A 15961-nucleotide genomic window follows, 5' to 3' on the forward strand; every position below is an offset into this window, starting at 1 on the left:
GCAATGGAACATTGACTAAGACAGAAGTTAGTACCAAGAGTAGGGTACTGATATAACAGTCCTAATCATGATGTTTGTTGGTGGAATATGGACTCTTGGAACCTTGTATTAGAAATGCAGTCAAACAACTTTAAGCAGAGTATAATGGGTCATACCAGTAAAATAATAGAAGACAATGGTGCTGAGAGCATTGTAGATTATGATGGTCAGCTCAAGTGGTTTCAGAATAAAAGAATAATAGTAAATGGCCTAGAGACCATTCTTGTAATATTTTGATGGAGAATGTGGCTGCATTCTGCCTTCATCCAAACAATCTACCTGGGGTAGATTGAAGAGTTCATAATTAATGACACTGGCAGAGGAGATTTCAAGGCAAATATATTGACTTGGTCGTGTGGCTATTATTGGCAACTCCTTGCAGATATGTAATGAAAGGAACATGCTAAGCAATGAAAATTACAAAATGTACAGTTTGAAGAGAAAAGGAGTACCAGGAAGTATAATGGAGCTAAGTCCAGGGCTCAAGGAGAAAAAAAAAAATGTTTAAAGAAAACTCTAATGCTAAGTGGAATAAAGAAAGTGGTAATCTCAGAGCAAGAGTCTATCCAACTAAACTTTCAACCCGTGGGGGGGGAAAAAAAAAGATGAAAACCAGATTAAGCCATGAAGGAAACCATTAAAAAATATGATGAAAATATTTTTAAATGAGGGGACAAGATTCCAGCCCCAGCAAACAACAGAACTTGGCAGTCACATGGTTACAACACTAGAGTCAAAGATACAAAAAAAGAGTTGTGGAATCTCCCTCTGCAGCTAAGGAAAGCTGCTGAGGTAAGACATTTGTCAGAGGTATTCCTGTGTAGGCTTTAAGGTTTTCAAAAGCTCAAGCCATGCACAATGGCTCTTGTTCTTTCCAGTGCCTTTGGATCCAGATGTAGAATTCTCAACTACTTCTTCAGCTCTGTGTATACCTGCAGGCTTCCATACTCCCTGTCATGCATATAATGGATTAAAGTTCTGAAATTGTAAGCAAGCGCCTATTAAATGTTTTCCTTTATAAGAGATGTTGTGGTCATGGTGCCTTTTCACAGCAATAGAACATTGACTAGACAGAAAATCTACTAATTGATATCTACAGATTAAACATCACTGTATTAGAACTTTCCAAATGTACCCATAGTTAATATATGTAACACAAGAAATTGTCAAATAGTCAATGGAAACAACACACACACATACAAAAACTCATGACCAAAGATATTTTGAAAGATAAGTTAACCAAAATTAAAATGCTTCATTTAATGCAAGTCTTTTAAAATCAACTCTAATAATCAAATAAGCATAACAACTTGGTATTTTTCAAGCTTTTTAAATATAGAAATATTTATTTTACCATGTATTAATATATATTCTACACATTGATTTTGAGAAATGTTAGTGATATATTTTTTTTAAATATGGCCTCAATATTTAGTATTGACTGATCTGGAACTTGCCACATGGACCAACCTGGCCTTGAACTTGCAGAAAGCTGTCTTCCTTTTCTTCGTGACTAAAGCCACAAGACACCATGCCTAGCTAGTTTTGTTTGTTAGGTTTTGTCTGTTCAAGAAAGGCTATGTAAAGGAAAATTAAGCCACCCTGTTGACCTCTCTCCACTCTTGTTTTTCTGGCAAACAGTGAGATCACCAATAGTCAGAAATCTTGTCCACATGCATAAGCACACATATCTTTGGTTTTTATTAAATAAAATATCATTAAATATGCTTATTTGTGATTACCTCTCAACAGATCTACTGAAAGCCTCTCTTAAACGCTCCATTAAAAAGCATGTGCATGAATGCATTCTTCTATTAAGTGTTGATGCAGAAAGGCTCTCAGCAGACTAGAAAGGACATGTACAGTCATTAATGAAGAATGACACAAGTCTTACTATTATTCCAAGGTTCCCATAGCTTCCATATTGTCTAAAAAATGTTCAAAGAAGTAATTGATATACCAACACAGGGCATGCCAATGTAATCAACACAACATGGAGCACAGATTAATGGAAACTTGAAAATCACATTCTAAAATTAAATTATAGATTTTAAAGATAAACCAATGACACCCATTCATATTAAAGTACTAAAATCTGTGTAGTAATTACATTTTAAGGGAAACGGTTGTAACTGGAATAGAGAATGAGGACCGTTTGTGGAGTGGCAGTCAAAACCATTGTTCTCTTCATCATGCTATAATAATCTTAGTTATATATAATATAATTAATAAGTAGTATTTGTAAGTTATTGTTATGTATATATGTTTTTTAAAAAATAAAATATTTCATTAAGAAGCTTGCATCAAAGTATGTATTTCTTCATCACACTTCAAAAAAAATAGCCTTTAATGGGTAAATCTCAGCCCACTTTCCAGTGACAGTTGACAGATTCTCATGTCACCCTGTTAAAGTACATACTCATATCCAGTCTCTTCTCTGTCCTTCACATAATGCATGGTAAACTAGACATGTGATAATGTAATATACAAGTAAATTTTTAAAATCTTTCTAAACAGTTCTTTATGGAAGCTGTCAAAATTTATTATGAAGTGATTTGTTTTATTCTCTGCAATAAGACATTCATAATATGCCCTTTGTGGGGTATGCAATTCATTTTTACCTTGCACAGTAGATTAATTAAGTTTATAAGATTGTTAATAAGTAGATATGGAGATATGGAAGTACAAGTGATTCAAAACCTGACTGGTATTATTTAAATTGTCACAAACACGGAAATATATATTGTAAAAGCATACAAAAGAAAGATTTTATCATACCTAGTATAACAAATAAAAATGTAAATATTACCATATATATTTGAAAATTGCTAAGGTAAAATACAAGACCAAGTCCTGAATATAAAACGTGTACTTAAAATAAACCTGAATTCTATAGACATGAAGAGAAAGATAAAATATGCTAAACCACAAAGTACATAATTGCATATCATTCTGATAATTCATGTAGATACAGGATGCAAGCAATAACCAACACAGCTGTCCGACATCCAAATTCAACTTAGCAAGTTTAGTCAGGCCTTTCTCACTTTCACAATTATGTAAGAGAGAAATGGTTTAAAGAGTAATTTATTTGTGCTGAAGATTTCAGATATTTTGGTGTATGGTTGAGAAGATCCATACTTTATGAGAATGTGGGAGAGCAGAGCTGCTACACATTTCACTGTGGTCAAGAAACAGAGACAAAACAAGGAAAATTTAGGGTGAGATATAGATCTAATGGGGCATTCTCAGTGTCATATTTCCCCTACATTTGGCTCCAGGAACCAAAGTTTCTACCTCTCTAAATAACATCAACACCTAGGGATTAATATAGGAGTATATAAGTCTGTGAAATCATTTCTAAACCATATCGAAAAGTTTCAGTCAATGAAACATTTTTCTTCAGAAAAGAAAATCTTAAGTATGCTCTTAGTGATAGATTAACTACAGAACTTATCTTTCTGTTATTTGTAAAGAGATGGCAGAGGACAGACCAGAGTTGGGAAGATGGATAGCAATACTCTGTAAAGAACACAATCTACAATGAGGAACACAATACATTTACAATATAAAGTATTACACTCTGACCCATAACAGGAACACAATATACAATGACATGAGTCCCTATGCATACCACAATCCCTTATCTGTTGGAAAATACTCTATGTAAAACAAAATGTCATTCCATGTCTTGAAGTTTACTTCATCTGAGACCCTGATGCATGGTGGATTTGTAAAGAATGGCTCTTGTAATTACCTGAGAAAATGAAGTACTAAAGGTAAAACTGGGAACATACAAGGGCATACCTCTTTTCTGCTAATACCACTGGGCAAGGATACCTCTAGATATAGGCTCAGTTCCAAAAACACTATTGCCTTTTGTTCCTGGAAATACTGAAGAGTCCTATGATGCAGAGTGTTTAAGAAGCAAATGAATACTTGGAGCTCCATAGTTAGCTAAAGCATTTATAGAAAAGAAAATGCAAGACACCTATTTCTCCCAGCAGTCCAGTGCACTTACCGAGAACAATACTAAAAGCTGAACATAATACAAAATCAAACTTTATTTGAAGGACTTGCAGAAAAATAAGTCAACCAGGACATGAGGGTATAAAATGCAGACAAGTGAAAAGCATATTATTATAAACACAATTTTCTTCACATTACTTCTCCTCTCAGGGCATTTGACAATTCTCAGAAAAATGCACTAGGCTTAGAAAACAAACACAGGTTGGCCGAGGGGTCATGAGAACTTTGTTTGGGGCTGCTCAGGTGGCCAGAATATAAAGAATGATGCCCATGGAAAGTGCAGTCAATACTGAACACAATTACCCCATCAAGACATTTGCTGAGTAAGTATTACAGGTCAAAAGGATGAGAAGCAGAACCAACTGAAAACTATAGAGAGGTTTTCGTAATCTCGGAATATTGGAAGTACAAACATTAGAGTTGAGGTCTTAAGAAAATGAGTCATGGGAAACACCTCGAGTCCCCTTTTTTAAAAATGTGAATGTTTTCATTTTAGAAGTCAGAGAAGAAATAAGAAGAGCCGCCATACATGTGTGAAGTGCTTCAGGTCATCCTAGGTTCTCTTCACAATCCATCCCTCAGCTACTAACCACACAACTGAAGAATGCTTTCTGGACAATCGAAACCCATCCATAGCCTACAGATCAAGCAATGCCCCCAAGCACCACAGTAACACTAAAACCAAGTAGATACAATTGCTGGAACTGTCTCCCATTGACTTAAAATAGTAGTGGTTATAAATATATTCAAAAACAAATTCCAGGGCAATTTTAAATGAAAATTGTAAACCAGAAAGACATGATAACTAAAATTTAAAACTCAACGGATTTAATTGACATCAGACAAAATTTGAACTCAAGAAAGTTGTGATCTTGGATATAGGAGCTAGGGCAGTAGAAAATACTGAAACTCAAATACAAGATGAAAAAGTAAAAGTAAAACATAAAACAAAATAGAAAAATTTTCTTTGAAATTTGTATTTCAATTATTTTCACACCCTACTACCTTTTCTCCTTCCTCTCACTCCTTCCTCTTCCGAACAAGTCTTCCACTTATTTTCATGATATTTTGGCTAGGTTTTTTTTTCTTTCATTTTTGTTATGATCCACTGTGTTTAATTAGGGCTGCTTGAATGAGCAAGGTGGATTGTATTTATTAGAGCACTAGCAATTTATCAGGGGTTAAAACACTGAAGAAACTGACTTTCCTTCCCTGAGAAGTTGTTAACTGCCTATAGCTCTCCTGGGAGAAATAAAGCGTCAACGGTGTTTCACCAACCATTATCAAATTTTAATGTGGGGGCCATCTTGTCCAGGACTCCACATCTGCTGCGACTTCGTGAGTGCAATGTCCACAACAGTCTTTCACAACACTCTTCTCTGTCCTCTGGCCCTATAGACTTTCTTCCCCATCTTCTGCAGAGTTCCCTGAGCTTTAGAAAGCTTGTAATAGACGTCCCATTTAGTGACAGGCACTCAACGCTCACTTATTTTGAACACTTTGACCAGTGATGGGCCTCTGAATGAACTGTCAACTGCTGCAAACAGAACTATCCCTGACCACGGTTGAGAAATAGCACTAGTCTGTGAGTATGAACATAAATATTTAACGGGTAGTTTGGAATCATGTTTGGTTTGGGGTTTTGGTTATTGGTCATTTGGTTGTTTTTTGTTTTTTTTTTTTTTTTTTTTTTTTTTTCAAAACAGCCATCATTGACCATGAGCTTTTGACTAGGTTTACAGCACCAAGCATGAATTTCCTCCTGTGGTATGGGCCTCAAATCTAATCATTGAGTAGCTGATTATTCATATAGCAGCCATGCCACTACTGCACCAGGGATCCGTCTTGTCTTGTAGATTGGTATTCTAGCCTCAGAGAGGCATTGTAAGGAAGAAAAAGTAAAAATGTCTTCAAAATGTAGACACAAAAATTTTTTAAAAGAATGTATCAAACGTAACAGATTAAAAACTAGCACAGCTCCACTAGATCTACAGTGGACAGAACAGTCTGTGGTAAAAAGGCAAGGCCACAAAGGACACCCATTCATGTACTCATTCAGCAGTGTTAGAAGCCTTTTGCAATAGAGATTATGCAGGAGAAAAAAATAAAAGGTAGCCATCAAGAAAAAGAGAAGTGAAATGATCCCTAACTGTTAACAACAAGATGTGAAGGGTGAAAAACCCCTTAAAGCTCTACCATACATCACCTGTCAGATCTAATGAACAAATACAGTAAAGTTACAGAATACCAGACTAATATGCAAAAGCCAGCAGCATTTTGTATAATAGCGATGAGATATATTAAGAAGAAACAAAGAGAATGCTCATATTTAAAACAGACTATAAAAATAAATAAGATACAAATCAGATAAATGATATCTATGCTAAAACTACAAAATGATAATGAATGAATTAAAAACCCAAATAAATGATGAAACATCTTGCGCTCATAGATTGTGATAATTAATATCAACACACTTTTCACACTTTAATGTTCAATAATCTTTTTAAAAATTCAAAATTCACATTTAACTATAAAAGCTATATAGCCAGGGCCAACATTACAAAATAAAACAAAACAACAAAACACTAAGTCCTGAAGAGATGGCTCATTGATTAACGGTACATATTCTTGCAAAGAACCCATATGTGGTTCCCAGTGTCTATACTGAACAGGTCACAACCATCTACAATTACAGTTTGGGGGATTCTACTGTCTTCCTCTGGCTTCTGCAGTCTCATGCTTAAATATGTGCATACACACATGTGTTTGTGGATACAAATAAAAATAAATCTGTTTTTAAAGAATACAGCTATATATTGATTTCAAATTACACTACAAAGCAGCAGTAGTGAGAATAAATGTGTTGTTGATATAAGAAGAGATAAATTGTCCAATGAAACACAATATAGAGCCCATAAATGAACCCATACTTATATGGTCAATTGATTTTTGACAAAAGTGACAAGAATGTACAGTGGTAAAATATCAGTCTCTTTGATAAATTATGTTTAGAAAATTGGATTACTAAATACCAAGGAATCAAATTTGACTATTATACTATAAACAAAAACCCATTTAAAGTAGAATAATTAAAGGTATAGATTTAAAAAAACCCTAAAAGTACTGTGGGAAACCATGAAAGAAAAACTAAACAGCCTATGTAGTTTTTATTTTGTTTTTCTTTAGAAGTAAACACCAAAGCTCAGATAATTAAAAGTAAAAACAGAGAAATGAGACTACTATCAGAATAATTAATACGCAACAAGGAAACATGCAGACTGAAAATATTTGCAAGCCAAACATCTGAACAGGGATTAATATCTATACCATACAAGGAATTCCTCAATAGTCAGATAACAAACCAATTATAAAATTGGCAAAGAAAATGAATAGACATGTGTTAATAGAAGTCACACAAGATATATTTGAAAAAAATGCTCAACGGTGCTAATCATAAAGAAAATTAAAGCTGAAACAGAAGATGGCACCTGTGGAGATGGCTCAGTCAGTAAAATGCTTGCTGTGCAAACCTAAGGACCAGGTTTTGATTGTCAGCACCCATGGGAAAAGTTGGTTGTAGCAGCTCATGCTGTAATCCTAGCATTAGGAGTCAGAGAATGCCCAGGGTGCAAGAGCAGAGTATAGCCAAACAGGAAGATCAGGTTCAGTCAAAGAAGTGGAAAGCAACTGGGGAACACAATATCACTTCCTGTCTGCCATGTGCATCTTCACACAGATGTGCACACACACAAACACACAAATAAGATACCACTGCAAGACAAAGACAGTGGTTTTGCAGGGAATGTATAGAAAAGCAAACTCTTGTTGGTGAAATATAACAGTACAGTAAGAATGAAAAATGATATGAGGGAGCTGTGTGTGGCAGCACAGGCCAATACTCCCAGCACTCGAGAGGAGGAGGGGGAGGAAGAGAAATTCAAGATCGCTCTTTGCTACATATCAAGTTTGAGACTATTGTAAGCTACATGAGACCCCTTTCCCTGGGTGGATAAAACCATATGAAGGTTTCTCAAAAGGCAAAACAAAACAAAAAAGATAAAAATAGAATTACCAATAAATCCCACTTCTGGTTAGTTTAGATTTGAAGTCAGTTGAAGAGATACCCTCTGTGCCATGTTCAGTGCAGTGCTATTGACAACAGCCAAGACATAGAATCACTTAAGTGTTGGCAGATGAATGAATCAGTAAGTGAAATATATATATATATATATATATATATATATATATATATATATATGTGTGTGTGTGTGTGTGTGTGTATGTATTATGTATGTATATATATATATATATATATATATATATATATATATATATATATGTATGTATATGTATACATATGCATATATATCCACAATGGTATGCTGTGTGTGTGCGTGTGTGTGTGTGTGTGTGTGTGTGTGTGTGTGTATACATATAAACACCATTGACTGCCACTGAACCTTTAATGGGAAAAACATTCTGAGACTGTGACAGCATGGGTGGAACTGGACAACATAACGCTGAGTAAAATAAGCTATTGCAGAAAGACTAGTACTGCATATTCTCACTTAAACAGAAAATCTAAAACCACCAAAGTAACAGAAGGAGCTGAATGATGACCCTAGCAGATTGAGTTAGATGGAGCAGCAGATGGGAACCGGTTCCCAGATTAGGGAAGGATTAAGGTTTCTGATTGGTGGGTTCTGCTCTATTGCAGAATATAATGAATATAGTCAATCATAGTGTGATAAATTTCACAGTTACCAAAGAATAAATTTCAAGTATTCTCACCACAAATGTTTTGAAACGATGAATGTATTAACTCTCTTAAATAATTATTAATCATTTAACATTGTATACCTAAGTCACAATAACTCTTTAAGCATATGCAATTAGTAAATACAAGATATCTATGCACAGTAACTGTAAAACGTGTGTAGATGTGTAGAGGTCCTACCTGATTACATGACCTAGAAAAGAAAACTCACAGGGATTTGAAAGGAAATAAGCATAACAAATTATTCATTTTATCTATCAAAAATCCAAAATAATTTACAACCATGAACTAATATGTGAAGAAAGAGATACAAACTCATGGTTTGACACATGAAAGAACACATTTTATACACTTACCTGTGATGTTCTCAAATTTCCTTCATGTAACTTTTCAGAATTAAGAGAAGTAATGTACATGAATCAAAATGTTACGTTGTAACTCATGTATCAGATATGACATCAAAATTTATAACAGCTAAAATAATTTGCAGGTAACATTTCAAAAGGCACTAAAACTGATAAATTTCTAGGAATAAATATGTCAACTATAAAACCAGTACAGAAAAAATTCACAACATTTATTTAAAAAAATTCACAACATTGTTGATAGAAATCAACAATAACAGAAAACTATGAATCCACATGCATAAACTTTGGCATACATATTTCATTGACATTAGTAAGGTAATTCTGACACTTAAGTCGACCTGCATAAAGCCAAAATAGCCAGAAATTTCTAGAAAGAAATTGCCCTTTGCTAGGCACTATTTTTTTTGGCCTGGCATCATATGTCTGTCTCTATTGGAGAGATAAATTCCTCACTCCAGATCTATAAAATGGCTAAGATATGAAACCAAATGCTAATCTATGCATGTCCTCATTCAGACTCTGCTAGCTCAAACTAGAAAACATGTGTGTACAAGCCCTCGGACAAATTAAACCTTCCAGGTTTTGCAAAAGCAACTCTGATTCCCTCAGGAATACACAAAATGATTTGAATGTTGGTTTTGCTATTGAAAGGATACAAGATGGGTAGTTTAATCTTTCCATGTCTATTTCTTCAACAATAAAAATGGGGTATTTTTGATTTTACTGAAAATAGATTTTTAAGGTAATATATTCTGAATATGGTTTCCCCTTCCCCAACTCTATTCAGTTCCTCCCCACCTCCCCTCTCATCCTTATCCACACCCTTTCTGTCTCTCCTTAGAAAAGAAGCAGGCATCTAAGGAATAATGAAAAAATAAGATAGAATAAAATAAAATAAAATGAGTCAGATAAGACAAAATGAACAACAAAAAGGGCCAAAGATACAAATAGACAGAGACAAGAGATACACATGTTTGCACAAAACACAAAGCCAGAAGCATACACACACACACACACACACACACACACACACACACACACACACACACACACAGACCCTGATATGACATGAGTCAAGGAACCTCCTAAGATGCTGTTGAGTTCACTTTCTGTTAGTCATACGCTATTGGACATGTGCCCTACCATTACCATTAAGAATAGTCTTTTTCCACCCAGGTGGTGGTGGCGTACACCTTTAATCCCAGCACTTGGGAGGCAGAGGCAAGTGGATTTTTGAGTTGGAGGCCAGCCTGGTCTACAAAGTGAGTGCCAGGACAGCCATGGCTATACAGAGAAATTCTGTCTTGAAAACATACAAACACAAACAAACTAAAACAAAACAAAACAAAACAGAACAGAACAGTCTGTTTCCCCAGTGAGAGTCCCTTAAAGAAACCACATGTTTCATTTGTAAGTGGTTATCAGTCAGAGCTAGCTTCTGAGTTAGTGATGGGGTGCGGGGGAAGGTGTTGACTTCTCTTTTCAGCTCTTGGACCCTCCCTGTCAGAGCCCTGCAGGTCCTGTGCATGCTGCCTCTGTCTCTGTGAGTTCACATGTGTGTCAGTCTTCTGTTTAGAATGCCTTGTTTCCCTGGTGTCCTCCATCCCCTCTGGGTCTTCCACTCTTTCAGCCTTCTCTTGTGAAATGCCTAAATTTCATTTAAAATTGATTTTGTATATGTATGTATTTAAGCTGCTACTGTATTAAGTTCCCATACAATCCCACAAATGGCCCATATTTTAGTTGAGCCTACTTGTCTCCTCCCCTCCCCCACCCATTTGATCTTCCCATTCTAGTATTCCTTCCCCCACCATCCAGAACTTTCTATTTCTCTTTCACTAGTCCCTTACTCTTTACCTAACTTCTGTGGCTATATGGATTATAATCTGCTTACCAATGACCAATTATTTAACATCTAATAACTACAAATAAGTGAATAAATACATTTTTGTATTTCTGTGTCTGGATTGCTTGTCATAGTATGATTTTTTTTTATTCCATCTCCATCCATTTACCTGAAAATTTCACGATTTCCTTTTTTTAATGGCTGAGTAATATTTTATTGTATAATTCCATCACATTTTCATTCATGTTTATCTGCTGACAAGCATCTAGGACATTTCTAATGTCTGGCTATTATAAGTAGAGCAGCAATGGACATGATTGAATAAATTTTTCTGTAGTAGGATGAAGCATCCTCTGGGTATATACCCAAAAGTGGATCAGCTGGATACTGATCAATTGATTCCCAGTGTCCAGCAGAACCACCACACTGATTTCCATAACGGCTAAGGATGTTGAATGTTTCTTTAGGTGATTCTCAGTCATTTAAGTTTCCTCTATCTGTTTAGATTAAAAAATTAGCATTTTAAATTATGTTATTTGTTTTCTTGATTCCAGGATTTTTGTTTGTTCAATTCTTTTCATATTTTAGATATCTGCCTTCTATTTGTGTACAGTTGTTTAAAATATTTTCCTATTTCTGTAGGCTACTGCTTTGTTCAAATGAAGGTATCTGTTGCCATGCAGAAGCTCTTCAGTTTCATGAAGTCCCATTTATTAATTGTTGATCACACTGCCTGTGCTATGTTCTGTTCAGAAAGTCTTTTCCTATGCCAATGAGTTCATGGCTGTGCCCCACTTTCTATTCTGTCAGATTCAATGTTCTGTTATTTTTTAATATGTATTTCTTATCCTTTTATTAGATATTTTCTTTACTTACATTTCAAATGTTATTCCCTCCCCCCTCCACCTGCTCACCAACCCATCTACTCTCACCTCCTGATCCTGGCATTCCCCTACACTGGGGCATCGAGCCTTCACAGGACCAAGGGCCTTTCCTCCCATTGATGTCTGACAAGGCCGTTCTCTGCTGCTATGCAGCTGGAGCCATGGGTCCCTCCATGTGTACTCTTTGGTTTTATGCTGTGGTCTTTGATCCATTTGGACTTGAGTATTGTGCAGGGTAATAAATATGGATGTTTTTGTGTTCTTCAATATGCTGCCATCCAGTTTGGAGAGCTCATGTGTTGAAGATGTCTTTCCTCCTGTGTGTATTTCTGGATTCTTTGCCAACAATCAGATGCCCACAGCTGCATGGATTTATGTCTGAATTTTCAGTTTGATTCCATTGATCAATGTGTCTGTTTTAATGCCAGAACCATACTGTTTTTATTACTATAGCTCTGTAATACAATTTAAGATCAGAGATGGTGTTGAAAGAACTCCAGACATTCTTTTCATAATTCAGGAGTGTTGGGGTTTTGTGTTTTGTTTGTTTGTTTGTTTTGTTGTTGTTGTTGTTGATGGTGGTGGTGGTGTGTGTGTATGTGTGTGTGTGTGTGTGTGTGTGTGTGTGTGTGTGTGTGTGTGTGTGTGTGTGTGTGTGTGTGTGTGTGTTTGTCCATATAAAGTTGAAAAGTGTCCTTTCAAGTTCTGTGAAGAATTGTATTTACATTTCAAATGATGTATTTTTTGATGGGAATTGCATTGAATCTGTAGATTGTTTTTTGATTGGATGGCCATTTTGACTATAATAATCCTATGGATCCACTAATACAAGAGATCTGTTTATCTTATGCTTTCTTTAATTTGTTCTTCAAAGACTTGAAGTTTTTAATCATATAAATCTTTTACTTGCTGAGTTAGAGCTTCCACAAGACATTTTATATTGCTTGAGGCTATTGTGAAAGGTAGGTTTCATTTCCCTTACTTCTCTCTCAGTCCCTTGTTATATGTATGTAGGAGGGCTACTGACTCTTGTGTGTTAATTTGGTAGTTTGCTACGCTACGCTGATGGATGTTTTTATCAGCTGTAGGAGACTCATGATGAAGCTTTTAGGATCACATTTATACTATCATATCATCTGCAAATAAACATACTTTGACTTCTTCATTTCGTATGTGTATCCCATTTGATCTCCTTCAGTTGACTTCTTGCTCTAGCTAAGGCATCAAGAACTAACTTTAAGAGGTATGGAGAGAAGGGATAATCTTGTCTTGTTCCAGATTTTAGTGGAAGTGCTTTGAATTTTTCTCCATTTAGATTTATGTTGCCTATGGACTTGCTGTAAATTAAAATATGTTGATGTATTTCTAATTGTATTCCTAATCTTTCCAGGACTTTAATCATAAAGAATTTTTGGATTTTTTCTGATGCCTTATTGTTTTCTGGAACAGTTGTTTTGAGAAAAAAATTCGAATTTTTAAGATTTAAGTTCCTGGCAAATCAAAGTTAGTCAATATAAGTTTTGTTTCCTCCAAATTCAGATAAACATTCTGACCTAGAATAAATTTTAGAAATATTTAATTAGTCATTTATTATCTGGGTTGTTCACAATTAAATCCAGACTTTCAAGTTAAATTGAAAAAAATAGAAATATACTAGACTCATTTCCCTGTAATATGAAGTCTACAAAGTAGTTTTTAAAGTTTTAAAGAAAGATGTGAAAAAGTCAGGGTTTTAATACCATCACTAATGAACTGATGAAGGCCTCCTGTAGGACGCCGAGACTAAGTCTCAGCTCCCCAGAAAGAGCATCAGCAGCTGCTATGAATGTGGGATGTGGGGATGGCAGCAAGCGTGCTGTGTTCTTTACCATCCTACCCTTCCTTCCCTACTGGTTTGCAACATTCAGCATGTGAGAGTCATTAACGAGAAAAATGATCCTCAAGCTTCGACCTTCTAGAAAAAGAATTACCCCTTGAATGCATACCGAATACCCAAATATTTGATTATCACAGTTATGCCCAGGATGATTTTAATTTATTAATGAAATAAAAACTCATATTCACTTGACAGATACTTTATATTTTCTGTTTTCTGTCATTCTTTACACAAAATGCCACCCATTAGAGAGTTTTGTGTATATTTGCGACTCATAAGGACACAGTTTATACCCTTGCCCAGATATTATAAAAATTCAGTTATGCAACATGTTTCAGAGTTAAGGGAATTTAACTCATGTATACATGAATTGAAACATCACATTGTAATTCATAAATATATACCAAAATTATGTATCTGTCTAAAATATTTTTAAGCCAGAGGTTTTCAGCCCAGAGGCCCTCTGGTTTCCTGCTTCAACAGTTCTTGAACAGAAGTAGGTACTCAAACCAACCAACCCCACATAACTATTGTGGGCCACAACCCTACTTCCTGATGCTGCTCCAGAGTCCCCCACAGCCTCTCTTTCCACCGCCCTGGGCAGTGACCACCAAATCTCAGCACAGGTTCAGTGCAGAGTTATATACCACCCGGAATCTGGTCAACCAGCAGATGAACCTGGAGTTGAACATAGCCTTATATACCTGTCCATGGTGCTACTTCGACCAGGATGATTTGGCTCTGAAGAAATTTTTCTCAGCCAATCTCAGTAGGAAAGGGAACACTCTGAGAAACTGATGGTGCTGCAGTACTGAGGAGGTAGCCAAAATTTCCCGCGGAGTTATCAAGAAATCATACCATGATGACTGGGGGAACGGGCTGAACCCAATTGAGTGTTCACTCCACTTAAAAAAGTGTGATTCAGTCACTACTGCAACTGCACAAATTGGCTACTGACAAAAACAACCCCTACTTATGTGACTTCATTGAGAATCATTACCTGAATGGACAGATGAAATCCATCAAAGAACTGGGTGATAATATAACCAGCCTAAGAAAGATGTCAGTTCCTGAATCTGGCATAGTGGAATAGATCTTTGACAAGCATACCCTGGAACACAGTAATAATGAGAACTAAGTTGACTATCCCAAAGTAACGAGTGACATCACTGGTCACCAAACAATGCATGCAGATTGGGGCTGCCTTTGCCTTTTCTGTAACCTACTTCAAAACATCCACTCAAGTTCTTTAATTTATGCCATTCTTTCAAATGAAGAATTTTGGGATTCACCAAAAAATATTTTTTAAGCTGTGACATTTTCTAATGGACATGTGCCAAGGTTGTGCAAGAGGCAGTGGTGTTGCTGTGTATAACAGCTATCATACACTATATACTCATTTTAAAAGCCACTGGGTAAACAATATCAAGATTCAAATCTATTTCAGAGTGAGTCAATCACTTATGAAGGAAATGGAGGAAAAATGAATAAGCTTTCTATTTGTTCCTCTTTTCAGCAAAAATAGATGGCTCCTCAATAGTCAGGGCATTTACATTCCTGAAAGCATTGGTACCATGACATTTTTTTCATGTGTGTGGGCACATATGTTCTGAATGCATGTGCATATTAAGGTTGACATGTGTATAGGTACTCATACATGTGTGCTCACACAGAGCTTGGTATTGTATATCTTATATCACTCATGTCCATCTTACACATTAAGGGTGGATCTGGCACTTGGATCTGGCTATCTGGATTTCTGCTGGACTTCCTGTTTTTACCTCTTGAGTGATAAAATTATGGGGACAGGGAGTCAAATATACTTCTGGGATTTATGTGGATTCTGGTTTTCCAAACTCTGGTCCTTGCACACTTGTCCATTGAGCCAGTCCTAAAAGCAGAACTTATTTTATCCCTCCATATCATCTGTTTTCACACACCAGTTTCTCCTGAACTTGGAGAGCAGAATGCTGCCAAGGCTAATGAGGCACGCCTGCAGAGAATAATTCTCCCAGGGATATTATCCAGTGCACATTTCAGTAGTTCATGTTAAACATCCACAAATCCTCTCATTGTTTGAAAGAAAAAAAAAAAGATTCTTTATTTCTGTTCTCATTTCTTTTCAATCATTCTCTACCT

The 15961-nt window shown here is 35.8% G+C and overlaps 1 pseudogene; it reads left to right on the forward strand.

The window, feature by feature from the left end:
- Positions 1-14377: 14377 nt before the first annotated feature.
- LOC110332960 lies at positions 14378-14960 on the forward strand (annotated as a pseudogene).
- Positions 14961-15961: the final 1001 nt, after the last annotated feature.

Source organism: Mus pahari, chromosome 15, assembly GCF_900095145.1.
Source record: "Mus pahari chromosome 15, PAHARI_EIJ_v1.1, whole genome shotgun sequence".
NCBI lineage: Eukaryota > Metazoa > Chordata > Mammalia > Rodentia > Muridae > Mus > Mus pahari.